Source organism: Macaca nemestrina, unplaced genomic scaffold, assembly GCF_043159975.1.
Source record: "Macaca nemestrina isolate mMacNem1 unplaced genomic scaffold, mMacNem.hap1 Scaffold_79, whole genome shotgun sequence".
NCBI classification, from domain to species: domain Eukaryota; kingdom Metazoa; phylum Chordata; class Mammalia; order Primates; family Cercopithecidae; genus Macaca; species Macaca nemestrina.
Window position 1 is genome coordinate 72,924 of NW_027257870.1, and position 27,538 is coordinate 100,461.

General features: G+C 48.9%; 1 long non-coding RNA gene across 1 annotated transcript; it reads left to right on the forward strand.

Moving 5' to 3' along the window:
* The first annotated feature begins 1,940 nt into the window (after positions 1 to 1,940).
* On the forward strand, positions 1,941 to 26,201 carry LOC139361637 (uncharacterized). The gene is made up of 3 exons (XR_011619222.1): positions 1,941 to 3,297; positions 25,137 to 25,254; positions 25,979 to 26,201. It is a non-coding gene; the product is annotated as an uncharacterized lncRNA (long non-coding RNA).
* The last annotated feature ends 1,337 nt before the right edge of the window (positions 26,202 to 27,538 follow it).

Sequence of the window (27,538 nt, forward strand, 5' to 3'; positions counted from 1 at the left end):
GCTTTAGGTCCAGGTCCCCAATATCAACTATGAAAATAAAACGTCAACTCCAATGACAGCCCTGTCCTCAGCTGGTCACTGTTTATGCTAACAATTATAAACAGCTTGAACTTGCTGTCCTGAGAGGCAACACACCCTCCATTCTCTCTGCAGTGTAGCTGCCTTGGTGGATGGAACATGCCCCTCCTCCCTCCCTCTCCCTATCCCTCCCTCCCCCCTCCTCTCTCCCTCCCTCTCCCCTCCTCTCTCCCTCCTTCCCCCCTCCTTCTTCCTATCTTCTCTCACCTTTCTCCCCCCACCTTCTCTCCTGGACAAGGGGCAGAAGAAAGGAGACCTCCGGAATCTTCTGCTTCATCCAAGCAGCTTGGGGGCAGCATCAACAGCTGCAATTTGGCTGCCCCAGCAGGTGCCTCAGGGCAGCCTTTCTAATGGGAATCCTGGAATCATGTCTTTCCTTAATGTGTCCTAAAGGCTGGAGGACATGAAGTGAAACAATGCTCCATGCTCAGTCCTGTGATTTTGTGTAATTATTGGACTTACTTTGAAATTAAACTAAATGATACCCAAGGTAGAGCATGAAAAAAAAGAAAAAACAGGCTATGGTGTTTGAAAAACAAACAAAACCGTTTGGTTTGTTGGTTTGTTCTTAGACCTTCACAGGCTCCTAGGTCACACGTTTCAGTTTCTTAGCAAGTGGCATTCTCTGCAGAAGCTGTGTCAGTCTCTGTTTGATGATGTCAGCCACAGCAGAAAGAAGCACTCCGTAGGCCCCGTGCTCAGCACCTTGGCGTGAGCTCCTGCCATCTTCTGTTCATGCTCATCACAGCTCTGTGCAGTGGGCATCCTCCTGATCCCTGTGGGAGGATGGAGGATGGAGGCGGAAGGGTGAGTGATGGCAGGATCACATGAGGGGTCTCTCCCGAGGTAGGGAGGGGAACTGGCCCAGGACCTTAGTGCCCATCGCATCCTTCTTCCTCCTTCTCTGCCTCTCTGTGACTGTTTGACTCAGGCTGCAGGGACAGACATGAGTATGTGCAGAGCCTGTGTGCATCCCTGGGAATGTGTACTCATATTGGCAGGGAGGGATGTGAGTGTGTACAGAGCGTGTGTGCACACCTTGGCGGTGTATGCCGGCGTTGGCAGGGACAGATGTGAGCGCGTATGGAATGTGTGTGCACACCTTGGGGATGTGTACTGGCATTGGCAGGGACAGATGTGTACAGAGCGTGTGTGCACACCTCGGGGTGTATGCTGTTGTTGGCATGGACAGACGTGAGCGTGTACAGACCGTGTGTGCACACCTGGGGGTGTGTGCTGGTGTTGATAGGGACAGATGTGTACAGAGCGTGTGTGCACACCTGGGGGTGTGTGCTTATGATGTTTTGTAACCGGCAAATACGTGGCCTGTTGCAGCGGGCGGCCCTGCGCCCATGCTGAGCCCGTCAGTGGCCCTCGGGTTGGGGTCTCCATCTGCCCAGACAGCACTCGAGTGGCTTGAGGTTTCAGATTCTTCCTCTACGGATACTTGGGCCTCCTCAGGACCAAACATCAGAACCAGCCAACTGCAAACTACAAGAACGTTCAAATGCATCTTCAGTAGGAAAAACAAAAGCAATTGGAAAAATTTTCCAACGTGACCCCGTGGTTAAGCCGTTAGATACTCCAGCCAACAGATTGAGTCACTTTAAAATTCACACCAATTAAAATGGTTGTGAGAGTTGCAGAGCTTTACCGCTAAACCTTGAAATAATTGAAGCATTCTGCTCCACTTGCTTACAAACTAGAGTTGGGGATACCTTTCAGTCCAAAGTAGCAACCTTCTAAATCCAGCTTAGATGCGAGGCTCCCACTGACACAGGAAGAGACAGTGGCCCTTGATTATTCTCCTGTGTTCAGATACTGTGTCATTTCTTTTTTTCTTTTTTTTTTTTTTTTTGTATCCTGATCATCACTTCTGCTTTTCCAATTCAAACTAAAGGGAGTTTAGTTCTGTTTTGGAGAAGCTGTGGTTAGTGGTTTCTTTTCATGGTTTGCTTAATCTCTTAAGTCTGGTGCTTACATTACCCAAATAGACTTTTCTTTAGTACGACAGTGCCATAACCCAGGGCTTCTCCCTCCATATCTTCTCCCCAGGAGGCTCCCTAGGAATGGGTGCTGGAGATCCAGCCCCTCTCCATGTGCCGTTTTCTTTGAGTCCAAGGTAGCTTTGGCTCAGAGAAGAAAAGAGGCCTCCGGGTTAGGTGCCTCTGACTGCTTGCTTGTGAAATGTTTAATGATAAGGCGACTTCCAAACTAATTTACACATTGATAGTTGTAGCTTGAAGTATCACCGCAGTCATAAGAACAAGAAACACTCCCATAAAGTAGATAAGCAGAAAAAAGCCATAGAAGTTTAATAAAGCGCAAATAAAATGGTGTTGTAAGAATGTCCAGTGGGAAATGCTCTCAGTCCAGCCAGATCCAGCTGTGGCGTCAGTCCAGCTGTGGCGTCCTCCTGTAAAAACATTCAGCCACGTGTGGCCCTGATCGCAATCACTACTCTGAATTGTGATCCAGAATGTTGTTGGGGGCCGATGCCGGGACTGTTCCAGCAGTTGAGTCTGATTGGGCGTCACGGTGGTGATGTGCTTAGCGCGGCCAGCTGGGCTGAGTGGTGGCCACCCGTGCACTCGCCACGTGCAGCCGTTATTCTGGTGATGGGGTTGCATGCGGCGCGGCTTGTCCACCTGGGCAATTAAAGTACTGGGAACCCAACCGCGGGCGGGTGCCTCCCGACATGGGAGCTGTCTTTTTTATCCAGGGCCCTGTGGCGCTGCAGACCCCTGCCGCCAGTCTGAGCTCACAAGGAGGTACCGGAGGGCTCTGCTGGGGCATGGAGGTCCCTGAGCAGGTGGTCACTTATTGCTTGTGGAGTGGTCCATGGCCTGTGAGTTTATTCTCGGGGTTTGTGTGGGCGAGGTTAACCAGTTCACAGCTGGGCACTTACCCCTTACACAGGTGACACTAGTTAAAGTGGAATCTATATTAGCTCACACGGGAGTGTGTGAGGAGCTGGGAGGGTGGGGAGGCTTGGCCCTAGCACTAGATCCCGGTCTCCTGACGTTTCTGCGTCTTCCAGTTGAGGGGCCGTCAGAGCCGCTGTGGGTCCTGAAGACAGGGGGTGCCATATGGACCAGGGGATGCAGAAGCCTCTAGAGGCTGCGGGAGGCAAGGAGACGGTCGCTTCCCCAGAGCCAGCCCTGCCGCCACTTCGACGTTAGATGGTGGGACCTGTTTTGGACTCCAGCTTCCAGAAATGTGAGAAAATAAGTCAGTGTTTAGGGCGCTAAATTTGGGGTGATTTAGTGGAGAAATAGAAAACTAGCCCACAAAGGTGCACGCATTGAAATGTGCTCTGTCCAGGTGTTCACAGTGGTGTGAGGGGGATGGCATCGGGGTTCTGGGAACTCTGCAGTTTTACTGAAGGAAGGGGGCTCGCCACGCCTTTCCTCATATAACTGAAGGTATGTATGCCTGCCACACTGCCCAGGAGACAGGGACTAGAATTCTGACTTTATTTCTTATGGGAACCAAGCCACAGTCAGAACACGGTGAGGGCCGAGACGAGCTTCCTACAGCCTGAACTGGGAAGAGGAATCGCAAGTAGTTTGTGTTTTTCTACACAGACCTGTCCTTTTCAGGTTTTGTTAAGTTTTGGAAAAAGGGAGAAGCCAGGCACACCTCGGCGAGGGACAGTGTTTCTGGAGGTGGTGCGGCTTCAGCCTGAACGTGGCCGTGTGGTTGGGAGGCTCAGAAACTGCCCTCCAAGGGCTCTCATCTATTCCTTATTGCAGTAATACCTTGTTTACAGAAATCCACAGAAATTACAGTGTGGGAGGCTTCTGGTCTGGATGGGTTTGGACCGAGGTCACGGGGTGTTGTCCCAAGTGCTAATCCTGATCTGGCAGAGGCTCTGTTCCCAAACAATTATTCCACAGTTTCAGAGCCTATATCTGAGTGATAGTCTTTTAACTTTGTTGCATAAAAGGAAACAAAGTATGTCTTGAGGGTCCAAAAATCCATGTGGTAATCATGGCTGTAAACTCATACCTGGGGCTTTGGGATGGAGTGAAAACCACCGTCACCTGGCGTGGACGCTGCGTGGTATTTTTAGCGTGGCGGCCTGCTCGTGCCTTGAACTCTATCTGCAGTGTGAGCAACAGCTGTGCATTTGAGAAATGTGGACAGGTCAGCTTGCTCCTCCAGGGGCCTGCAGGCATCCGGGTGAGGGGCCTGGGATGAGGCCACATCAGTGGGAAGGAGCTTGGTTGTGTCAGCAGATCTGTCTGTCTCTACAGGCCCGCAAGCCAGCCAGAACCCAGTTTTCCTTTGGTCATCTAATGCCAGAAAAAAACCTGTTTCTTAGAGATTCTCATAATTTATATTAATGAACCATTTCACCGTACATAAAATGTTATAAATGCATGAGGCTTTACAACTTGGCAGATGTGTAACTCACATGTCGTTGTATCAAACTGTTGAAGATATTTGTTTCACTTGAAGGTTTTTAACATTTTATGTGCAAAGCAAATGCCAGTAGCATTTTGCAGGAGTATTTTGGAATTTTAAACACAGTGGGATAGTGCTGGGTCTCTGGGATACTGGTGAGGTGGACGTGACCTCAAGCTCTTGTAGCTTGCAAGCAGGATTGCTAAATTGTCACAAGTGCAGTGCTGGAAAGTCAAAGTGGATTTCTGTAAATGAGGTATTAGTGCAATAAGGAACAGATGAGTGCCCGTGGAGGGCGGTTTCTGAGCCTCCCAGACACCCCAGGAGGAAGCGGGGGACGGGGGCAGTTACCCACCAGAACCTGGACGGTGAAGCTGGGTTTGCTGGTGGCCCTGCTTGGCAGGTCATTACGTGCAATAAGAAACAGGTGAGTGCCCTTGAGAGCGGTTTCTCGGCCCCCTTCAGAACCGCAAGTGGAAGACGCTCCAAGGTGGGGGGTGGGGGGTGGGGGTTCGGTTAATCCACAGGAGCCTGGATGGTGGAGCTGGGTTTGCTGGTGGTCCTGTGTGGCATGTCATTACATGCACTAAGGAACAGGTGACTGCCCTTGAGGGCGGTTTCTCGGCCTGCTTCGGAACTGCAAGTGGAAGACGCCCCAAAGTGAGGGGGGGCTGGTGGTCGGTTATCTAGTGGGGCCGGATTTGCTGGTGGCCGCTGCGTGGCAGGTCACTGCGTGGAGCGATGGGAGGGGAGTGGAGTGGGAATAGAGGATGCACCCTCCACAGCTACTGCTGGGAGTTGGCTGTGGTAGCAGAAGGGGCATAGAGGGATTCCCATCAGGGGCAACACGACTGGGGTCCCACGTGTGGTGGATGCTGAGGTGTGGCTATATGTAATCTCAGTCTGCACAGCCGTCCTGGTGAGTGGGTTCAGTTACCTTCCCATCTCACATTTGAGAAATCTCGGGGGCTCACATCACAGCTAGGTGGGTTGGAACTAATGTCTCAGGCAGGACGTTGGCCCCAGAGCCCAGATCTTACCCGCCCCCGCTCTTTTCAGTCCACCAAGCTTGTAGAGAGGGTTGTGTGGTGGTGGGTGGCGGCTGAGAAACCAACACAGTAGAAGGCGGGGAGGAACTAAACCAGGCAGGAGACACAGGCAGTGCTTGGGAGGTCTGCACGGGGTGTGGGTGTGGGAGACACCTCTGGGCCAGTGAACCCCGTTCTGTGCTCCTGGCTTGCCCAACCTTGGCCCTCAGCCACATGCTGCATGCTTTAGGTGAAATCTCAGTCGCTCGTGTGGTGCGGGCATCTTTTCTCCCTGGCTTTGCCTCTCTTTAGATCACGGAGTCTCAGTGGGGATGACGGGGCGGATGGTTGTCCGTGGAATTTGCCCTCCACCTCCCCATCCTTGTCCTGTCCTGTCTGGCCTGTTACCTGAATCTGTCTCTTCAGAGCCTGCAAATGAGTGGAGGCCACGACAGCCTCTCGCTGACCGACCTCTCAAACTTTTATTCATCAGAATAGTGTTAAATGCCGATTCCTAGGCACCCCCCTTGGACTCTACGCCTGCCTAGCATGGGTACTTTGGGGGAAGGTACAGAGGATTGCTGGGCTGTTCCAGGGGGGAATTTGCATTGTTGAATGTCTATTGTGTTCCTTCCAGCACTCTACTTTCCACGCACACCTGGCATTAAACCTGGAAGACCTCTGGGTGCTGTGCTGGTGAGGAAGCCCCGGCTGGACGAGGGGCTGCTGGGGCTCGGACTTGATTCCTGGGCTGGGGGCTGCGAGCTTATTCTCTTCAGTGGGTCTGCTGATGGGATGCCCTGAGAAGTCCTGCTGTGCACTCAGGGGAAGGTGCAGAGACAGGCTCAGAAAAGACAGACCATGGATTTAAAAATTCCTACTGGAAAATCTTTTATGAGCAAAGTAATTTGCATCTAACTGAAGACAATCATTGCTTGAATAATTGGTTTGTTTACAAAGTTGGTCCTATGAACAGATTAAAGTTTTCATTCATGCCTTATCTATAATGTGAATAGGAGCTATTACCGCAACTTAAATTAGCTTTAAATTTCATATCAGATTGCAGTCCAGATTACAAACGGCTGCTTGATAATCTAATTTATAAAACGGAGGAATTTAGTGCTTGGAACCCAGAGTGAAGGGAACAGAATTGCTTTGGTTTCTCAAAAGGGTGTTGACTGAGTGGTGACCTGGGGTGAAGAGAAGTGGCTAGAGTCATTACACTCGAGGAGATGATCTGCCCCCGCCTTTCTCAGCTGTCTTCTGGACAAAACAAAGGGTGATAAATGGAAAAAATTCAGCACTGAGTTCGTCTATGCCCTGAGCTTCTCATACAGTCATTAATGGGCTGTATCTGTGAAGCCTCCATACAGGCACAAAGGAATTAGGCTAGAGTAAGGCGGCCGGCGACCTCTGGCGTCTGGACCGCGTGTCACTTCCTAAAGCCCTTTTGGGTGAAATGACAGTGGCAATGTCGTTGTTCGGAGGAGTGTAATCTCACGTATGAGATGCAGATTTTAAATGATGCAGATTTTAAACACCAAAGTCAGGAAGCTTGGTGGGAGTGGCTGTCTTCCAAGTGGTTTTCTGTGCTGCCATGGATGAGGCGTGGATGTGTCATCTGTTGGTGAGATCCACTGGTGAAGGGGCTAAGCAAACCATGGAGGTCGGGGGTGTGAAGCTGCATCTCTTCTGGCATCCCAAGTAAATACCTGGGATCCCATCTCCAGCCTTTCAAAGGACACAGACGAATATAAAATGCAGATGGGAGAGTTCATAATTTGGGCATCTCTGTTCTTTTGAAATCAAAGTGCAAAGAAAAAGTTTTGCCTTGAGGTCTTAACCCATACTTGTTTTTCTCCTGAGGTTTTAAGATTTTCTTAACTGCTTTTCTCTCCCCCAATCCTTGAGGAAGTTCTATCTTCATATCTTCTTAAAAGGTATGGTTAAAAGATATGGTTAAATTCAACACTGAAATATAAAAACATGCTTTCATATTTTTCTTGAAACTGATGTATCTGACATTGGTGAAGAACTAACTGGGAGTATTGGTTTATTTTTATTTTTTTGAGACAGTCTTGCTGTGTTGCCCAGGCTGGAATGCAGTGGCACGATCTTGGCTCACTGCAGCCTCACCTCTTGGTTCACGCCATTCTCCTGCCTCAGCCTCCTGAGTAGCTGGGATTATAAGTGCCTGCCACCATGGCTGGTTCATTTTTGTATTAGTAGAGACGGGGTTTCAACATGTTGGCCAGGCTGGTCTTGAACTCCTGACCTCAGGTGATTCGCTCACCTTGGCCTCCCAAAGTGCTGGGATTACAGGCAAGAGCCACCACACTCGGCCTGGGATATTCTTGATTATAATTGTAACATATCCCTTTAATAAAAACAAAACAGAACAACAACAACAAAACAGCTGTCTGAAAAGTCTCGAAATTAAAGAGCTCACTTGGACAGGGATTTGGACACCAGTTGAATGGCCCAGCACACCATAGTTACATGGGCCACTCGGCCTGTTAGGTCCTTAGGGTATTTGAAGTCATATGGATATTTGCATTTCTGCCTCTGGATATCGTGTTAGTATTCGGCTAGTGTTTGAGGGCCAGGCTCAGATCCGGGAAAACAAGAGCCCCTGCCCTCACGGCACTTCTCTTCCATGTGTGTGTGTTAGGAAAATAGAAAGCATAAGATATTTTTTTCAATGAGCTGGGAAGATGGAAAAACAAGCTTAAGATGTTTACTTGTTCAGAAGAAGGGAAGTGCAAGGAACACTCAGCTTTGTTGCTGCTGAAGGAGGCCCCTGGTGGAGGCTGTTTCAGAGGTGGGGTTTCTCTGAGAAAGGTGGTAAGAGGCCAATAGGATGCCCCATCTGGTTTGCCAGAGATGGGGAAAGTTAGTATCCCCAAAACAGCTTCAGCATTCTGGCAAAGCTTTGGAAAACCAGCTACGGTGTAGGACCTTGTTGGCCGCTGGGTAGAAGGAAAACATTGCTGGTCCTGAGGACTGTACTGTTGTTCCACTGCTATAAAGAACTATCTGAGGCTGGGTAATAAGGAAAAAAAATGTTTAATCGGCATACAGTTCTGTGGGTTGTACAGGCTTCTACATCTGGGGAAACTTACAATCAGAGTGGAAGGTGAAGGGGAGGCCGGCATGTCTTCACATGGCTGGAAGGGGAGAGAGAGTGAATGGGAAGGTGCCATGCACCTCCAAACAACCAGATCTCAGGAGAACTATCATGAGGACAGCGCTTGGGGGATTGTGCTAAACCATTAGAAACCACCCCCATGAGTCAATCACCTCCCACCAGGGCTCACCTCCAACATAGGGTTAGAGTTCAGCATGAGATTTGGGTGGGGACACACAGCCACACAATGTCAGGCTTCCCATTCTTCTCCTGCACGTGCTTCGCAAATGGTTCTGTCATTGGTTTTTGTTTCTGTTGATACATAATATACGTACATATTTTCAGAGTGCATGTGATACCTTGATTCACCCCTATATTGATGAAATCTGTGTACTTGGGATGTCTTTCACTTTAAATAGTTTCTTTTCCTTGTGCTGGTTATGTTAAGTTATTCTCTCCTAGCTGTTTTGAAATACACAGTAGATGACCCACTGCCATCCCCCTGCTGATTTATCAATAGTAGGTCTCGTGTTCCCATTAGGCTGTGTGTTTGTGCACATTACCAGCCTCTGCCCATCCTGCTTATGAGTGGGCTCTGCTGGGCCCTGTTGACCACCTACTTTTGGCCTCCATGAGATCTGCTCTCAGCTCCTGCTTATGCGCCGTTTCCTTGCTTGACTCGTTTGCTTAACGTAATGTCCTCCAACTCCATCCATGCTGCCGCGGATGACAGGGCTCTCCGCTGTGTGGTGGAGTATTGCTCCTGTGTGTGTTCGGGCCACGTTCCCTTCATCCCCTGTTGACGGGCACTCAGGTGATTCCAGACTTTGGCTACTGTGGATGGAAGCTGAGAGCAGTCACTGGCTTTATACTCGGGGGACGTGAGCCACTTTGATGTTCTCAAGCAGCCTATCCCCAAAGCCCTCCGTAGAATGCCGCATTCGTTTGTACTCATGGCTTCTTCCACTAGGATGAACAGCTGGGAAGGGGCTTTGAGTGAATGCTTGGGTTTCTGTCTTTAATTGGTACCCAGCTACACTGGCCAAGTAGGGGTCCCAGTGACCCTGGACACTACCTCACATAAGGTCCAAAGATGCAGTTAGGTTCTTTTTTTAACACGCGGTGGCTCACGCCTGTAATCCCAGCACTTTGGGAGGCCGAGGCGGGCGGATCACAAGGTCAGGAGATCGAGACCACGGTGAAACCCTGTCTCTACTAAAAATACAAAAAATTAGCCGGGCGCGCTTGTGGGCACCTGTAGTCCCAGCTACTCGGGAGGCTGAGGCAGGAGAATGGCGTGAACCCGGGAGGCGGAGCTTGCAGTGAGCCGAGATCGCGCCACTGCACTCCAGCCTGAGCTGGGCGACAGAGCGAGACTCCGTCTCAAAAAAAAAAAAAAAAAAAAAAAAAAAAAAAATGCTTTTGACCTGGGTAAGCTATGGCATTATCAGTTAGAGTTTTTTCATATTGGAAAGGTGTATATTTTATTTTCTAAGAAGGAAAGAAATCCTCTTAAATACTCTAACCACAGATTAAATCATGTCAAGGAAAGAGGTACTATTTTGGGGGAAAATGACCCCTTCATGTCAAAGATCAAGGAGATGACTTACATTGTTTAATTGAGTTAATTATGAAATCTTAAGTGGTTTTAAGAAGATGAGCTGTGGCTCCTACAAGACATGAGACTGATACTGATTTAATGTTAGTCAGCCCTGACAGAATGTGGCTAATATTTAAAGCTTGCTCCAGTATTGCTTGATAGATTGTAAGTTAATGTAAAGATCTGTTTGACGCTTTTATTTTACAAAATATTATTGAGAAAAAGTTTGACAGCCAAGGAACGGCCTTCAACCAATTTCTTCCTAATTTCTATCACCAGAAAATTTTGTCCTGTTAATTCCAGAATTTACTTTTGGAAAGTTCCCGTAAGGAGAGCAGAGGTATTGGTGGTTGAATGGTGACTTGAATTTAGGTGAAGATCGTTAAATATTTCATAGTCATGTTTGTCTTGGTGGTTTTAGCAATTTTATATTAAACTTAGAACTGTGAGTCAAACCAAATGTGTTCTTTTGCTTTTGTGATACTCCTTTGTATGACTATACTGGTAAAGAATGATAAAATGTGTATTGGGTATTTTTTCTGTGTAGATATTAGGATTTTTAGGGGAACAAATTAATCATTCTTCTAATATACACTGCTGTGTGTTGGGTCCTTTGTATATTAGTTGAATCACTCTAATGAGGACCACTTGAAAGTCTGTTTCTATAGCAGATGTTTTATATGTTGACTTGTGTTATGCAAAATCCTTCATCCTCTAAGAAGACTAAGCAATGGGTTGGAGGAGAGATTTAATCACCCATTAGGTCTATTCCGAATGCTCAGAATTGAATGCAAGTACTAATTATGTTTTTGAAGTGAGGTGTGTGTGTGGTGGACTCCTTTTTAGGTCATGGGAGGGAGGTAAAGCAAAGATGAGATTTGCTGATGAACATTTGTGCATATGCTAGTAGAGAAGTCATATGACTTGACTGCACCTGCGTACTCTGATTTTGGTTTCGTTAGTGTCCGTAGCCACAAGCCTCAACTGCCTCTGGGACCCACCCTGAGGGGCTGTGGTGAGGGTTATTACAGAGTCGTGCGTCTTAGTGAAGGGCACAAACGGCCTTGTGGGCCTACTTTGGCTTTGTTTGAACGTCTAGATTGTTAAACTAAGTTTAACATTTTGAGGATTATAAATTGTGATTCTTGTCTAAGAAGAGGTTTCTGTTGTCTCTGAAGACAGGAGCCCCAATACAGATGGTCCCTGGCTCCCAATTGTTACATATCTGATTTTTTTTTTCAACCTTGTGATGGTGTGAACTAGTCACACTCAGTGCATTGTTTGGCCCAAGATGGGCTGCCTCTGGATGAACCCGTTGTAAGTTGAAACTATGATGTCAAATGCACTTTCTATTTAGGATATTTTCAGCTTACGCTGGGTTTATTGGAACAGTTTCATCCCATGGTAAGTCAGGGAGCATATGTGCTCATAAAAGTGGAGACAATCTCATAGATACCGTGAGATATAATGTCTCTGATGTTATAGAGATACGATGAAAACAATCAAGTGGGACTTGGAAGCCTTGGAGGGACTCACATGGGCGGCTCCTGGAATGCAATCTTGAGCGCCACTGGCTTCTGGATGTGACATCTGTACCTTCTGCTTAGCCCAGTGTTATCGGCTGCTCTCGAGGGCAGAGAGGTCCAGCGTTCCTGTGTTTAGGTATTTGAGCTGCCTTAAGAGGCTAGGTCAATTCTCACTGGTGTCTTCAGGGCTTTAGGCCTTCTGAACAAGCAGGAGGAAGCACGACTTTGTAGAGCTTTGGAAATCTCAACGGACTTCAGGGCCATCCCCTTTGGCAGGAGAGAGCCCCACTGGAGGCGAGCAGGGTGCCGTGCGGGCCTCTGCTGGGCCCAGGCATGTACGGACGTTGTGAGGGCCACAGGACACAGATCGGTCTTGGTTCACAACTGGTGTCGATGGCCACGCAGCATTTCTGCCAGGTACATGAGTGCGGGGACTTGGGTTTTGGGGTGTGCGTCCTGGTTGCCTAGTTGCTTGGAAGACCCCCATTCAGACCCCAGCCTGAGTCACCGTGACAGGCCTCCTGCTTCACACGCCACACGGAAGCCGTGGCGTCGGTCACTGACGTCCACCAGCTGTCAGATGTGCGTGTGTATCTTCCTTGGTCTCGGGATGTGTCTTGTTTTGAGGTTATAGTAAACGTTCTTTACAAGGGGTTTTGGATTTTTTATGTTGTTTGCAAGGAGGCAGCAGGGAGTGCTTGAGCAATGAGATCCCCTTTCCAACCAATACAATTTCAGATCCCAGCAGGTAATTTAGGCAGCGGAGCTGTGGGATCACCGTTCCAACCAATGAGAATTCAGATCCCAGGAGGTAATGACGGCAGCGGGGCGGGTGGCAGAACCCTGAACTGTGGCTGTTTCTGGTGTCTTGCCCCGCGGACAGAGCGTGCTGGGGCCTCTGTGGGGTGAGTGGAGCGCATGAGCTGGGTGCTGCTGGGCCCTGGCTGGCTCCCCAGCCCGTGGTTTATGCAGGACTCGTTAGACAACTTGGAACCCAGAAAGCAGCACGAGGAGAACGGGATTGTGCCTTTCTGGATCCTTGGTGCTTCCCAGTCTCAGACACTGAGTAGGCTCTGAGGGGTCTCGCCGGGAAGACTTGCACAGTCGGCCCCCAGGATGGAGTGGGGCTGCAGCGGGTCTTGCAGGAGCTGGAAGTGGGGGTGAGTGTCTCGCAAGCGGGACCTTTCAAGTGGGCCCAGCAGGATGCATCTGTGGAAATCGTGCCACCTAACGCAGGGCTGCGGCCAGCAGGACCTGAAAGGCTACAGCGGGCTGTGTTTCTGCTCTCTCTCTCGAGTCTCTGCACGGTTTTCCTTGGTTTTTGTCTGTTTGGAGGACGCTTCCCCCTTTCTTGCGCTTACCTAGCCTTCTGAGCTTCTCTGTTGAGTATGACAAAGCCCTGAGAAGGCATTTTTATCGCATAATTGTGTTATCCTGGTGGCTGGATAAATGACCTGCAAATGTGGGTGACTCAGTAGCTCTGAGGGTGTTCAATATCCAAGACAGAGGTGGGAAGGAAATGTTCAGGCAGGCATCAGAGGATCTGTTCTCTGCTTTACACTGGGGCCCTGGTTTGCTGACAGTCTTCACACTCGATCCAAAATGGGGGATAATGAAGTCTCACGGATTCGGCTTCAGCTGAGAGCTGCCTCCAGCACAGTCTTGTGTGAGTAACAGTTTCTGTGTTTGGTGCGAAGGGCGGGCGTCAGTCAGTTGATCTTATTTGTGGTGGTGCTTATGGTGGGTTTTCCGTAAGGAATGTAGACTTTATTAGCTTTGGCAAGGGAATCCTGAGTGATAAACTGGAAGAATGTCTCAGGAAATTCTGGAACCTGCAGTGAATCTGGAATCTGTATGAAATTGAGATTTGGATTCTCACGATTTCCTAATGCTACCCCGAAACCCAGTAGTTGAGACAGTCGTAGAGCTTCAGTTGTGCTGCCCCGGTTCCCCATTTTAAAAGGAACACGTTGCTTTCCTCTAGAATGTTCTGAGCTCTGAGTGCTGCCGGCAGAGTGACCAGCTCTCTGCATCAGAGGGGAAGCCAGGGCTGCGTTCACGGCGTCGCGGCAGCCGGGAGCTGACCCTGGACCTCAGGCACGTGTGATGCTGACCATTTTCTGTAAACTCCAAGGGTGTAGTGGTCTCCTTGGCCGCTTACAGTCTTCTGAAGCTTTTGATGTGTCTGCACTTTGTAGATTTTTCAGAAGTAGACAGCCTTTTCCCACACCCTTGGGCTGAGTTTCGTCAGAGGCTGGTGTGTGGGAAGCACCACACCCACATTCTGACAGGGAAGACTCTGGTGCCCAACTGAGGTCAGAGTGGAAATTTGTTCTTCCTTCCCTCCAGTCTGGTCCAGCTGCTCCCTGCTTGGCCAGAAGAAAATCATGCTTATTCAAGTCGTAGGCAAACCCCCGAAGTCAAACATTTGTCTTTTTTCTTTAATATGCCCATTTAGTTTATATGGAATGATAGCTAGAGAAATGCCTTTTAGGGGAAAATTAATTTCCTTAATTACAGAGAACTTTTTGGATAAAAATCAGGAGGCTATTTTGTAATAAGATCTAGTTAAATACTACAGTGGAAAGCTCCTTATATTTGATCTTACACTTGGGCCCTGTGTGCGTGTCCGCATGCTCGTGCTCATGACGCCAGGCGCAGATGTGAACTACAGGCACAGTACATACTTTCTGGTTGCTTCTTTGAACGTCTTATTGCTTGACCTCTCCGACTCAAATGTTGAGTTATGTTGATTCTGTTCAGAATGTTTATCCCTCCGTCTAGGGTCGAGTCGTCTTTCAGGGAGGAACCGTCTTCCTCATCTCTGTCTCCTACAGTATTGTATATTTAATAGTCAAATATTTATAGGTTACAAGGGTGACTGATCTGTTCATTAGGAGGAAAACAATGCCAATTTTCACATCATTAGAATGGACTTGTTAAATGATTGTTAGTATAATGAAGTTTCCATGGCAAAAGAGGCTTTGCAGATGTGAGTGTAACGGACAGTGAGATGGGGGAGGACCCTGGGTTGTCCAGGTGGGTCCAGTGTCTTCACATGTGCCTTTTGAGAAGGCAGTACGAGGGTCTGCCTCAGAGGAGGAGACCTGAGGACGAGATAGAGGCCAGAGGGCTGTGGGGGTGAGGGCGAGTGTGGGGCAGGGGCAGGGTCCGGAGGGGTGCAGGGCTGAGGCCGGGGCAGTGGTAGGAGGGGTGTGGGGCTGTGAGCCGAGCTGCATGGTGGCTTCTATGAATTGGGAGACTCCAGGCAGGAATACAAGCTACTGACCCCTTGACTTCAGCCCTGGGACTCCTGACTTCCAGGGCTGAGAGGAGGTTTGCATTTGTGGTAGTTTGTTGCAGCAGCAATAGGAAGCTAATGCATTGTATCTGTTCTTCACCTCCAAACCTTTGAAAAGTAACCCTGTTGTATTGGCCTTTTGTGTGCCCTAAATTCTAATGAGATGGTTTGTAGGAAATAATGGACACAAACGATGGCAGAACACAAAGTTGGACAGAAGCAGCGTCTTCTGTGGTTCTGTAGTTTGGGTCTGGGAAGTTAGATTTCGGTCAGAGTGTGTGGTCTTGTTCAGCGTATACCTGGAGTACTTGTTCAGAGCTCCTGGGGGAGTGGTCTTTAACACTGTTAGGATTAAAACTCCAAGCACATCAGGGCCAGAGTTCCTGAGTCAGTGTTAGGCGACCTTTGAATAAGAGTTGGCATGTAGAGTCTGCCCACTTTACTAGTATGAAGCAGCAAAATCTTTTTTTTTTTTATTTTTTGAGATGGAGTCTCGTTCTGTCACCTAGACTGGAGTACAGTGGCGAGGCCTCGGCTCACTGCAAACTCCGCCGCCTGTGCTCAAGTGAGTCTCCTGCTTCAGCCTCCAAATTGCATGATTTATTTTCCTGTTTTATATACTTAGTATGTGAAAACTCTGCAAACTTTATTAATACAAATGACATGCCAGAACTTAGGAGAATCTGGCATTTTCCCATGCAAATTAGTAGTGATGTGGAATTCCTGGGCTGATTTGGTTTTATAAGACATGGGGCAGATTCTTTGCCTTATTTCTGTGGAACTAACAATTGTTAATCACCCAGCACTCTTACCTCCCCCAACAGCTCAGGTGAGGGGGGTGTTACCCCCACTGTCGTGATGAGAGGCAGGAGACTGAGGCTTAGATGAGCAGGTGACACATTACTGTCCAGCCCCACCCACCCTGTAGTTTCCTGCCATGGCTCAGCTGTCTTCCTGCAAGAAAGGACAGACACCCTGGTGCTGGGTAGAATTCCTTGTGAACCCCTTTCCATCCTCCAGGGAGTTCTTGCTTTACAGTGGTGGCTCATGGGGAGTCCTCTGGCCCACTGAGAAAGTGACTCATGTTGTGACATTACTGTCTCTGTCCGGCTGCTGTCGATTGGGTGATTTGTAAAGAGACATTTATTGCTCACAGCTCTGGAAGCTGGAAAGTCCAAGGTCAAGGCAGTCCAAGGTCAAGGCACCTGCACATCTGGTGCCCCAGGGCCTGTGGCTCACAGACGGCAGCATCTCAACAGGTGTTGCGTGGCAGCGGTCGTCTCGTCAGAACTCACGTGGTGGAGGAGCAGGAGGGCTCCTCTAGGCCTCCCAACAAGGACACCAACCCCAGTCCTGAGAGCAGGACTTCCCAAAGGCCCCACCTCTTAATGTATCCCGTCGGAGATGGTTTCAGCATGAGGTTTTGGGGACATTCAGGCCAGAGCCATTGCTCTGCTGTGGTGTTAGGGCTGCATGGCATCATTACTGCAGCAGAGCCACAGCTTCTTATCTGCATTTGCTGCAGGAGGAAGACGCAGGTGCCTGTGCAAGTTGGGGTTCGGTGCAAGAAGTGGAGACTCTGGGAATCTTAGCAGGAGGAACTTAAGGGCTTTGAGAACTGACACCTTAGGACTGTAGTTTTCTTCAGACTGTAAAAACCTTGGTGTGTGACAATACTGAACATTGCCTGAGCCCTGTGATCCTGTAAAACAGTGATTGTTAAGACATTCCCCCTCCCCACAACTGTGCCCCCACTTTTACTGCAAGAAGCCCCTTCCCATGTGGCTTAGGCTGACTGGCGGATGACCATTTACCGAGGACAAGACCAGATACAGGCCTTCAAACCCCACTTCTCAGCCTTATAAGTGATTAGCTAAACTGCCTGTTCCCACTGATCAATCACTTCCCACCTTGAAATGGTTCTTCGTGGTGCAGTTGCGACTAGGGGGGTGGACTTGTCTTTGACTGTCGCCTTCCACAGAGGACAGTTAGGGTGGGCAGGAAAGAATTCTCTGCTACAGGTCTGCATTCCTGGCTGTTTCCAGAAGTGGGATTTCTGGTGCCCTGGAGTGTGGGAATGGATTTCTAGTGTCCCAGCTTCAGGTGGAGTTGAAATTGAGTGAGGCAACCCACCACACCCATCTGGAGCCAGGAACTAGAGCCATTTTTAAAGTGGCAGTTTCTCCATAAGATTACCCAAAAAATGCGCTCAGCACGTTTCTTTCTTTCTCATATGCATTTGGCCATCTAAAATGGGAATGGTGGTTTTTTGAAGCATGGATGTAATTTTAAATTTTGAGTATTGTAAACCTTAATGTAGCTTCTTAAAATGTTTGCCTGATTATCTGGAGATTTACTAAACCTTTGGAGTGGTAATAATGAGTTGATCTATATGACTTTGCTTTCTATGATGCAATGAAAGTACTCTAATTAAAACCTCTGCAGTTGGGTCAGCAGGCGATTGGCCAAAACAAATTCTGCTTTTTGGGTTTCTTTAACCAAACAAGGGAGTAGAGTGTAGGCTGAAGTGGCAAATTCATTTCAGAGCACGCCAGAGCCCTCAATGATTCAGCAGCCTTCTCAGGTGAACGTGTAACATGCCGTGAGTCTTGGCAAGCCTGGCTACTGATGTGTGCACGTGACACCACAGAGCCACACCTAGGAAGATGTGGTTTCTGTGACAAGCTTTGGAAAACCAAAGTTCAACTAAATTATCCAACTTTGTTACAGAAAAAGCTTAGACCAGATGGCCAAAGACCTGATTGTTTCATGGTTGAGACATGGTTATAAAATCGCCCTTACTTGGTGCCAATCAGTGTTGGTCCACAGTGATACTCCTCCAACCTCACTGAATAGTTTGGAGACTGATATGAGACTGTGAAAATCTCCTTAAGGTGAAAAGGGCTCTGGGGCACCTGGGAATATCCGCACACCCGTGGCCATTCCCCTGTAAGATGGAAAGGACGGCTGGGTCACGCGGGAGCATCCGCACACCCGTGGCCGTCCTCTTTAAGACGGAAAGGGCTGCTGGGGTGCCCCGCAATATCTGCACACCCGCGGCCATTGTGGCTGTCCCCCTTTCTGCTCAGTCACCTCTGTGTTCCTGCATTCAGGCTTTGGGACACTCATGAACAGCTCGTACCCTGGGCTGGTGAGGAAAGAGTGGGAGGTTGTTCTGAGGCTCTGTCACTGTCTGCCCTGTCATGAGCTGGGCAAGGCAGTGGCAGTGACCCTGGAGGAGTCTGGTCAGTGAGGGCTCCGGCAGGAAGTGCTGAGGCTTGAGGTGGCTCTGCCAGTCGTAACCAAATGTCTTCCCTCTTATTTCCATGATTCCTTCTAGTTCTGCACCTTGCACTGCAGCGTCTCTGTGTATCTATAAATACACATGAGTTACGATACAGGTGTCTCTTTCCCCTCTTTCAGGGGCTGGGCCCAGGGAGTGAAGTGCAAGACCCCCTTACTGCTGGATGCCCACCAGCACGAGGCACTGCCTGCCCTGCTGACGAATGCCTACAGCGAGTCCTGGAAGCCTCCTTCTGAGCACCTGGCCTGTTGACGGTGTATACGGGAGACAACGGAGCTCCCCTTGCCCCACCCTGAGCAGAGACTGGGGAGGCGGCGGCAGCACTGCCCCCGTGGTGCATCCTTGGTGCATAGAGGAAAGTCTGTTTAGCCGGGCGAGGTGGCGGGCGCCTGTAGTCCCAGCTACTCGGGAGGCTGAGGCAGGAGAATGGCGTAAGCCCGGGAGGCGGAGCTTGCAGTGACCTGAGATCCGGCCACTGCACTCCAGCCTGGGCGACAGAGTGCGACTCTGTCTCAAGAAAAAAAAAGAAAAAAAAAAACACAGCCCATCCTCTCAAAAGCAGGGTGACAACCACATTTATTTCTGGAATCTTAAAAAAGGGCCCGTCTCTTTGAGAGAAGAACATGGCATGTATGTGTGTACCTCCTTTGTTTTTTTTTTTTGAGACAGTTTCCCTCTGTCACCCAGGCTGGAGTGCGGTGGTGAGATCTCAGCTCACTGCAAGCTCTGCCTCCCGGGTTCATGCAATTCTCCAGCCTCAGCCTCCCAAGTAGCTGGGACTACAGGTACCCACCACCACGCCTGGCTAATTGTTTGTATTTTTAGTAGAGAGGGGGTTTCACCGTGTTAGCCAGGATGGTCTCGGTTTCCTGATCTCGTGATCTGTCCACTTCGGCCTCCCAAAGTGCTGGGATCATAGGTGTGAGCCACCGCGCTGGGCCGTATGTGTGTACCTCTTTACAAGTCTTGCCCGATCTTTGCATTGAAAAATTATTGAAAACCTTAAGGATGTAACTGACAAGAACTTTATAGGTTTCTCCAAGTAAAAATTTGGAAAAGTTAAGTGAACCCATAATGTGTTTTATTTCTGAGTCCCACACTTGGATTTTTAAATGTGGGCAAAACATCTGTATGTTCTTCAGCCTGATTTCCGTGGAATCGTGAATGAAACGTGCTGAAGTTGCCGTGCGGATTTTGTTATGTGGCGGTGACAAGTGGGGCTGGTCATTAAACAACTGGAGGGATCCCTGTCCTTTCTGTGCTCCTGTTGGACACTAGGCACGTGCTTGGGTGTTTTCTGTGTGTGTGGACAAGATGAGGACAGAATTTCCAGATTCACACGGTGGTATCTTCTCCCTTTTCTGTTAAAACGTGTCTTCTGCTGCTTCTACATAGACCAAGTGTTTCTTCCTCTTGCCTGTCTACAGAAACGCTGTTTAACAAAAACTGCATTGTAAACATGTGAAGCTGAATTCCACATGATAAAGCAGATAGAGATGACTGAGTATACTGTTTTGTGGAAGGAAGGTTTAAAATGATTTTTAGCTTTTTCCCTGAAATAGGGAATACTTTTAACTTTTTCCCTGAGATAGGGAATAATGAAATGGGAAAATAATTAAATTTTCCCATATAATTTAGATTATATTTAATTATTAGATTATTCATGTATTGCAAGGGAAAAAGGAACTAGATCACCCCATGTACCCAAATGAAAATTTAAAGGGTATGGGCGAGTTCATTTGAACTCCTTTAATTTGTTTTTGTTTGTTTGTTTTTGACAGTCTCACTCTGTTTCTCAGGCTGGGTGCAGTAGTACAATGACAGCTCACTGCAACCCCAACCTTCTAGGCTCAAGTGATTCTCCTGCCTCAGCCTCCCCAACTGCTGGGATTTACAGGCGTTAACCACCACACACAGCTTATCACCTCTTGGAGACTAGCTATGAGTTTGGGCATTCACTGAACTATATTTTGGTTAATTCTCAAAGTTTGTCACTGTTTATCTTTAATTTGCTAAAAATCTACATGTATTGTAAAATGAGTTACATTTCCTTAGCATTCACGGATTCCCTGTTAGTGGGGCAGAGACGCAGAAGGGCGGAAGGCATTCGGACATCATCAGGTTTGCAGTTGAGTGCTTTCCCTGAACACACTGGAGCTCTGGGCTCTGTGGCCCCACGGGGGTCCTCTGTCCACTGAGGGGGCCAGGTTACCTGGAAGGTCCCTCCAGCCTCTGCAATTTTGCCCTTTTCAGGTTAACATCTCATCGTTGTCCTGGACAGCACTGCCTTTCGTTCACTGACCCACGAGTGAACAGCTGGTCAGTGGCCAGTGCTGCTTCCTTCAGCTGGGAGGTGGTGAGGTGATAACACTTCCGTGGAAATTGGTTCTTGGTGTATTAAGGGTTCAGTTGTATGTTTATTTTTAATCTGCACCTCTGAATTGGTCTTTTGATTGCAAAGAGATTGCTTACTGGATTTGTTTCTGAATATTTGGTGGATAACAGGAGAACCCTGCTTATCTGTGTGTTCATTTAATGTGTTTTTGCCAGGCATTTATATGGGTGTGTTAGCCCTTAGCCCACTTTCTCTGTGTGGTGGAGTCATTGAAATCATTTATGTGAAGTCTCTCTTCTATTAAGGCCAGAGGACGTGCGGTGGTGTCTCCCTAAACTAGAGGGAAATGGCATTGTTCTGCCCTCCTCCCTGGGAACGCTGGTGTTTCCAGGTCTCTGAACTTGGCTCCCACACTGGGAGAGTGGCTGTGGCTTCTGGAGCCCGTTTTGGGCGGGACTGACTCCTTCATTTGCTTTATTCCCCACCGTCTTTGCTGCTTTGTGACGCAGGGATGAGGGAGTTGGGCCCGGGGGCCTTGCCTGTGCCTGAAGGGCCCGATGCAGAAAACTCCTGGTGGGAAGGATGTTCCTTGAGGGCAGCTTTTGGAGTCTTTTCCTACTTTTAACTAAGAGGCAGCTATTCACATGGTTCTATTCTGCTGGTGTGTTTCAAAATAATTGGTGTAGAGTTGCGAAGATGTCCGAGACACCCATGATCCACTCCGGGCCAGTGCCGGGCATTGTGCTCAGATGCCTTCAGACCACATTCACATGCCAAAGATTCTTGCTTAGTTATTCTAAAACTTACGAGAATCTAAAACGCGAGCCACGGTATGGATTTTCTCTTGAGCCCCCATGACTTTGCCTTGTATTTTGGGCATGAATGACTTCATCAAGGGGAAAGAATTTGAGGAAGGAGCCTCTGAGGCTAGGAGGGGGTGGGAAGGGGCGGGGGGAAGAGGAGGGAAAAGGAGCTGTAGAGGGAGGAACCAGGCTGGGGCTGGGGCGTCTCCCCATGATGCTCCCCCACCCCTGGCGCGAGGCCCCAGGGACTGACTGATTTTCCCACAGGAAATGTGTATAATTGCGTGTCTGTTTTGTGGGCTGGCCATTTGGATTGAGGGAATGTCTGTGTTGTGATTCCTTATTGATTCGAAGGTTGGAAAGGTTTGTGCTCAATACAGGGTCTCTTGGTGCTATGGGAAATGTGATCGCAGCTGCCTTCTGGGTGGGGAGAGCCCTCGAGGCCATCAGTGGTGGCCGGTGTCGGCCTTCGCTTCCCTGGGTGAGCTGCCCTCAGGGTGGGAAGGGAGGTCCTCGGTGGTGGCCGCTGTTGGCCTTCGCCTCCCTGGGTGAGTGCTGCTCCATCCCCGGCTCTCCGACTCCTTGCCTGCACCTTCCTCATTGGAAGCCGTGATCCATCAACTTTGTCCACGCGTGTCCTGCAGACTAGTGCTGACTGCAGGTTCAGGAGTGGTCAGAGGAGGCCAGAGGAGGCCCTCGTGATGCGAAGCTAAACGTTTAATGATGGCGCTGCTGAGTGCATGGGCCACGTCAGCCCAAGAGTCTGAGTAAGAGGAAACCGCGGGGTGGAGGGAAGACTGGACAGATGGGTGCTTTCCTCGGCCCCTGGGAGCACGGCCATGTCCACGCTCAGACCTCCTGGTTTCTCCCATATTTCCATAAACAGCAAGGGAAGGATATGGGGCACCCAGGGACCTCAGGGGTATAAGCTGTGTCCTCGCGTGGCCCCAGCTGTGGCCAGTGACGTTATTCTCTTTAACCTCAGGCTTATTTTCTATAAAAACACAAGGGGACAGAAGTAGTTCAAGGGCCTGTAAAGACTTATGTAATTGTTAATAGGCCTACTTTTATGCTTTCTTATGTATTAAGAGCAAATCATGAAACAAACTCATTTCTGTTTGAAGAAATCTTTACTGCTCTCATTTTTGTGGCAAGCAGCATTGATTCTTTGCTTAGTGAGCGTTAGTGCCCTCCTGCCCAGTGCTGCTGCCTGGCGTGTCCTCGCACACACCTCTGTCCATTGGTCTCCGTTCACTTTTCCGCCTAGAATTGTAGGAGGGGCGCTGGGATCTTAGGGCTAGAAAGAAACCCTGAAGACCACTTTTAGGGGCGACTTTTAGTCAGGGCTTCCAGAGAGACAGCCAGCCGGGTGTGCGTGTGTCTCCAGGGCGAGGCCTGCTGCAGGGGCTACAGAGTCCAAGAAGCCCCAGGACCCACAGCCTGCAAGCTATAGTCCTGAGAGAGTGTGGCTTGAAGACTTGAGAAGCGGAGGGTGCAGATCCCACCAGGGTCTGAGGAGCTGAGACCCAGGAGCACGGGCTGCAGAAGACAGATGTCACTGGCCCATCAGCCAGACAGGTGGAGTGAACCCAGTTTTCCCAGCCTTGCTGTTTTACTCGGGCCCTGGGTGGATAGGGTGGTGCCCCCCACACCGGCGAGAATGGGTCTCCACTCAGTCCGGAGACAAACATGCATCTCACACAGAAATAATGCAGAACCAGCCATCTGGGCACCCCGGGCACGCTCAGGTTGATGCACAAAACCAATGCCGCGCGTGACCCTGACATCTGCGTGTTCGCATCACCCCACACACATTGCTCGGTCATCGCCTCGGTGAGTTTGTAAGCTCGTTGTGTGGTTCTGGGGCTCTTTGTCCCTGGTGATGACAGGCTCCCCACTGTCCCAGCTCAGGTATGGAAGGTGATGGCACCAGCGGCTCCTTGTTTCTCAGACACCTGAGTGGGTGCTCTGTGCAGCCAGTTCCACCTGCAGCAGCATCTGTTTCCTATGCCGATTCCATTCGGAGTATGTGCCTCCCTTCTGTTGAGGGTGCAGCCTTCTTGAAGGGAAGAACTGTGTCCTGTTCGCCTATATCTCTTGTGGTGTATCTCATGGCTGAATAAGTAGCTATAGGATACCTCGGTGGCTGAATTATAGGTTCATTGGAAGGAAAATTTTATACTTAGTTTTTCTTTTTGGGATGGAGTTTCACACTCAACGCCCAGGCTGAAGTGCAATGGCACGATCTTGCCTCATTGCAAACTCTCCCTCCCAGGTTCAAGTGATTCTCTTCCCTCAGCCTCCCAAGTAACTGGGGCTACAGGCGTCTGCCACCATGCCTGGCTAATTTTCGTATTTTCGTTAGAGAAGGGATTTCACCATGTTGGCCAGGCTGGTCTTAAACTCTTGACCTCAGGTGATGCACCCACCTCGGCCACCCAAAGTGCTGGGATTACGGCCATGAGCCACCAAACCCAAGAACTTAATACCATTTTTTTTTAAATCATAATGGGCTTGTTAAATGCTTACATTAATGTTTATTTTTAAAAATGTTATCTGTGACCTTTCAGCTTTTCATAGCACTTCTCGTGTGAGTATTTAAAAAAGGCCCTTTAGTCGTGGGGGAGAAGCGGTTATCCCTTTCAGCAGAGGGAGATGGAGGAACAGGCCCTGATGGGTCTGAGCACAGGCAGTCACCCTAACCTTGGTGCTTGCTTAGGTCTATTCTCCGTTCACCGTAGCCGCATCCACTCTCATTGTCAGCTTAAAAATAAGCTTTTTCCTCTTTCTAATCAGAACAGTTAGTTTGTTAACCATCACGTTAAGGTACCGAGAATGATGGCTTTCAGGCCTCAGATATGACACAAGTAATAAATGCAGCTGACCCTGAACAACATAGGTTTTGAGCTTCGAAGGATCACTTATGTTAATTATTTTCCAACCAAACCCTTACTGAAAAATCCTGGCTTTGTGGAGGGTCGACGTTTCCTACATGCGGTTCCATAGGGTGGCCGCGGAGTCCTGTGGATACGTAGATTTGGGTAAACTCGGGGGGTGTTCTGGAATCCATGTCCCTGTGTATACAGAGGGACAACTGCAGCTTTTTAAAAGTTTGTGTCCTGCCTTGTCCTAAAAAGGTTCCAAGGTGGATGCAAAATTATTTCATGTTTTTGGTTTTCTTGGTGGGATATTGATGTTTATTCTTCAGTGTCTAAAACCCTGAGTGAACAGAGTTACCGCTTCAGGAACAAAGCCAGTCTGGAAACACATATTGAGATATCCACCTTTTCTTCATGGTTTCACAAAAGGCCATGATCATATTTTATTCAGTTGAACTGTAGGAAACTGCCGATATTTGCTGTTTTTGGCCTACAAAATGGCAAGTTCGTACGATATTAAAAACAAAGGCTTCCTGGATGGGGAAAATAGGAATCGGTAAGAACCTGAAGTTGTCTGTCATGGCCTCTGAGTCACAGGTAAATAAACCTGCGTGAGGGGAAGTTGGCTGTACAGTATTTTCCTTCTGTTTTGAGACTGTCAGAAAAAGGTCAGTTCCATTGCGTTGGGTCCCTTTGCCTCACCTTTGCTGCAGAGGGGACTTGCCATTATACCTCTTGTTCCCAGTGCCCAGGAGGCTGATGCCGCATAGAAGACCTGCAGGTCGGTGGATGTGAAACAGGCATCGGACACGCTGTGCACCTTGGGACGCATCTGAGAAGTGCGTGCTTGCGGCAGGTCTGAGGTGAGGGCGTGTTCCATCTCCTCTCCCTTGTCTGGCTTTGCAGGCCTTTGAAGTTGGTCCTGGAAAGTGAAATTAGTTAATGCTGATTTAAGCTCCAGGTCAAAGCCGGGGGGCCGAAGAGACCCGCCCTTCACTAGGGGTGTGAAGCATTGGGTCTTCCCATCAGGAGGCAGCAGGGACTCGAGAAAGTCCCACATGCCCTCCAGTTCCCTTATGTTGAAATTTTTTGTACTCGGCCATACCGGGTCAATTTGGGAGGTAAATGGGGGGTTCACATGGGGGTGTGCAGTATTCTTAGGTGTCAGGTGCGAGAGTTGAATTTGTAGAAGCTGTGCAGATAGGAAAGGGCCTGTCAGGGAGTGCTGTTTACATGGAGCAGATTTAACGCGAGGTCTGTGCTCTGCCTGGGTCCGTGTCTGACCGGTGTCTCCCAGTCTGCAACAGGACGTTCACGTGACTTGGCGCCATCGTCCCACTCTGTAGACGTCTGAGGATCTGTGCGCGGCTGCTCTGTGAGAATGAGTTGTGATAATGAACTGAGAAACAGTGAACAAACCCTGAATTGGTTAGCACTGGTTCCACGGCCACTTCTGCCGTGGTTGGAGTCATTCATAATGAAGTGTGCTGGACTCCTATGCAGAGCTCTGAATTTCAGAGGCCCTTTAACTTGGCAGCTAACCAGTCGCTTCCTTCAGAAGACATTTGAGTCCCCTTTACCTACCAGGGTGACCCTGGGAGTTTGAAGATGAGTGAGACAAGCCCTCCGTGTCTTGTGGATTTTACTGTCCAGAGGGGAGACAGATGTGGATGGTGAAGGAGGCCCTATCAGAGGTCAGTGCACGTCAGTTTTATTTCTTCAGTACTTGCTGTGTTCAGGCGGTGCCCCGGGCCATGTGCAGAGCATCTGGGGACCCTGCCCATGGCATCCCAGGCAAAGCTAGCGTCTGCGCCATCTTCATACTTGGCCTGAGTTTTGGGGAAGTACCGAGGATGGCTTCTGCCTTCGCTGGAGAGAGTTGGAAGTCAGGGCAGCCCTCCACAAGGAGATGATCGCCAGCTGATTCCTCAAGAAAGGGAGGTGGTCTCCACATGGGCAGAGCAGGGCAGCATGCACAGACCTGGGTGTGGGGTCTGGGGCATGTGCATCTGAGTGGGGTCTGCTGGGAGACAGCAAGGGTGAGGTGTGAAGGCAGTTGGAATTTACAGGATAAATTATCACTAAGACGATGCTGGGAAAACATAAAATTGGGACTCTCTGGGGTAAACGTGGACTTAAGGTGACCCTGGGCGTGGGTGTTTCAGACTCTGAAGGCAGAGATTTAGGAAATTGGGGCAGAGCTGAGCCCCAGACGAGGATGAAGACCACCCTTGGGATGTTAAATGAGACAGGGGTGGAAACCCAGTGAATGTCCTGGGGTCAGTCCAGCAGGCAGGCAGCAGAGGAGACCGGTGTCCTCAAAGGCCCCTTGGGCCTGCCTCTCAAAGTGCTGGGATGACAGGCATGAGCCACTGCTCCCTGCTGATACTTTTAAAATTTCTAAGCTACTCTCTCTCATACCCACTTCCGTATTTTTTTTTTTTTTAGACCAGGTTTATGGGTATATTTTTTCCAAGGGAATCAAAAAGTTACCTGTTTGAAGTACAAATAACACCGTGTTTAACAACCGAAAATGCCAATTTGCATAGAAGTTTCCAAATGCCCAGTTGGTTTGAGCCTTGCGTTGCAGTGTCACTACCTGCTCTTAAATTTCTACACGATGTATAGATAGCGAGGCAGGGACGGCTCGTACATCTTCAGGTTTCGATTCTACTAACTTGGGCTATATTTTCATTTATTTTGGCACACCTGTGGATGTGGCAAGCAATGCCAGGGTATTTATTTTGAAGCTTGTCCAACAACAGTTGGGAAGATTTTCACATTTTTAGAATTTTCATAGTAATAGTTATAATTTACAAAGAATTTAAAATTGTGTAGTCATTATTGTGTTTTTTTTTCTAGATGTGCCCTGAAACAGGGTTGCTAACTATCATTCTACATCACAGGATTCAGAACAGCACCCTTTTGGAGCAGATGCCTGTAATCGAGGAATTCCGCCTAGTCAGTTCACTTTAAACGTGTTTAAAAGGTTTTCTTTATCCTAGTTGGCACCTGTGGCTATAGTTTGTTTTCACTGCTGAGGAATATTCCGTGATGGAAAGCGTAATTCATCTGTTTTTCATTTCGGTGGACATTTGGATTATTTGGGAGGGTGTGTATGTCTATTCAGCTTTCATTTTTTTAAGG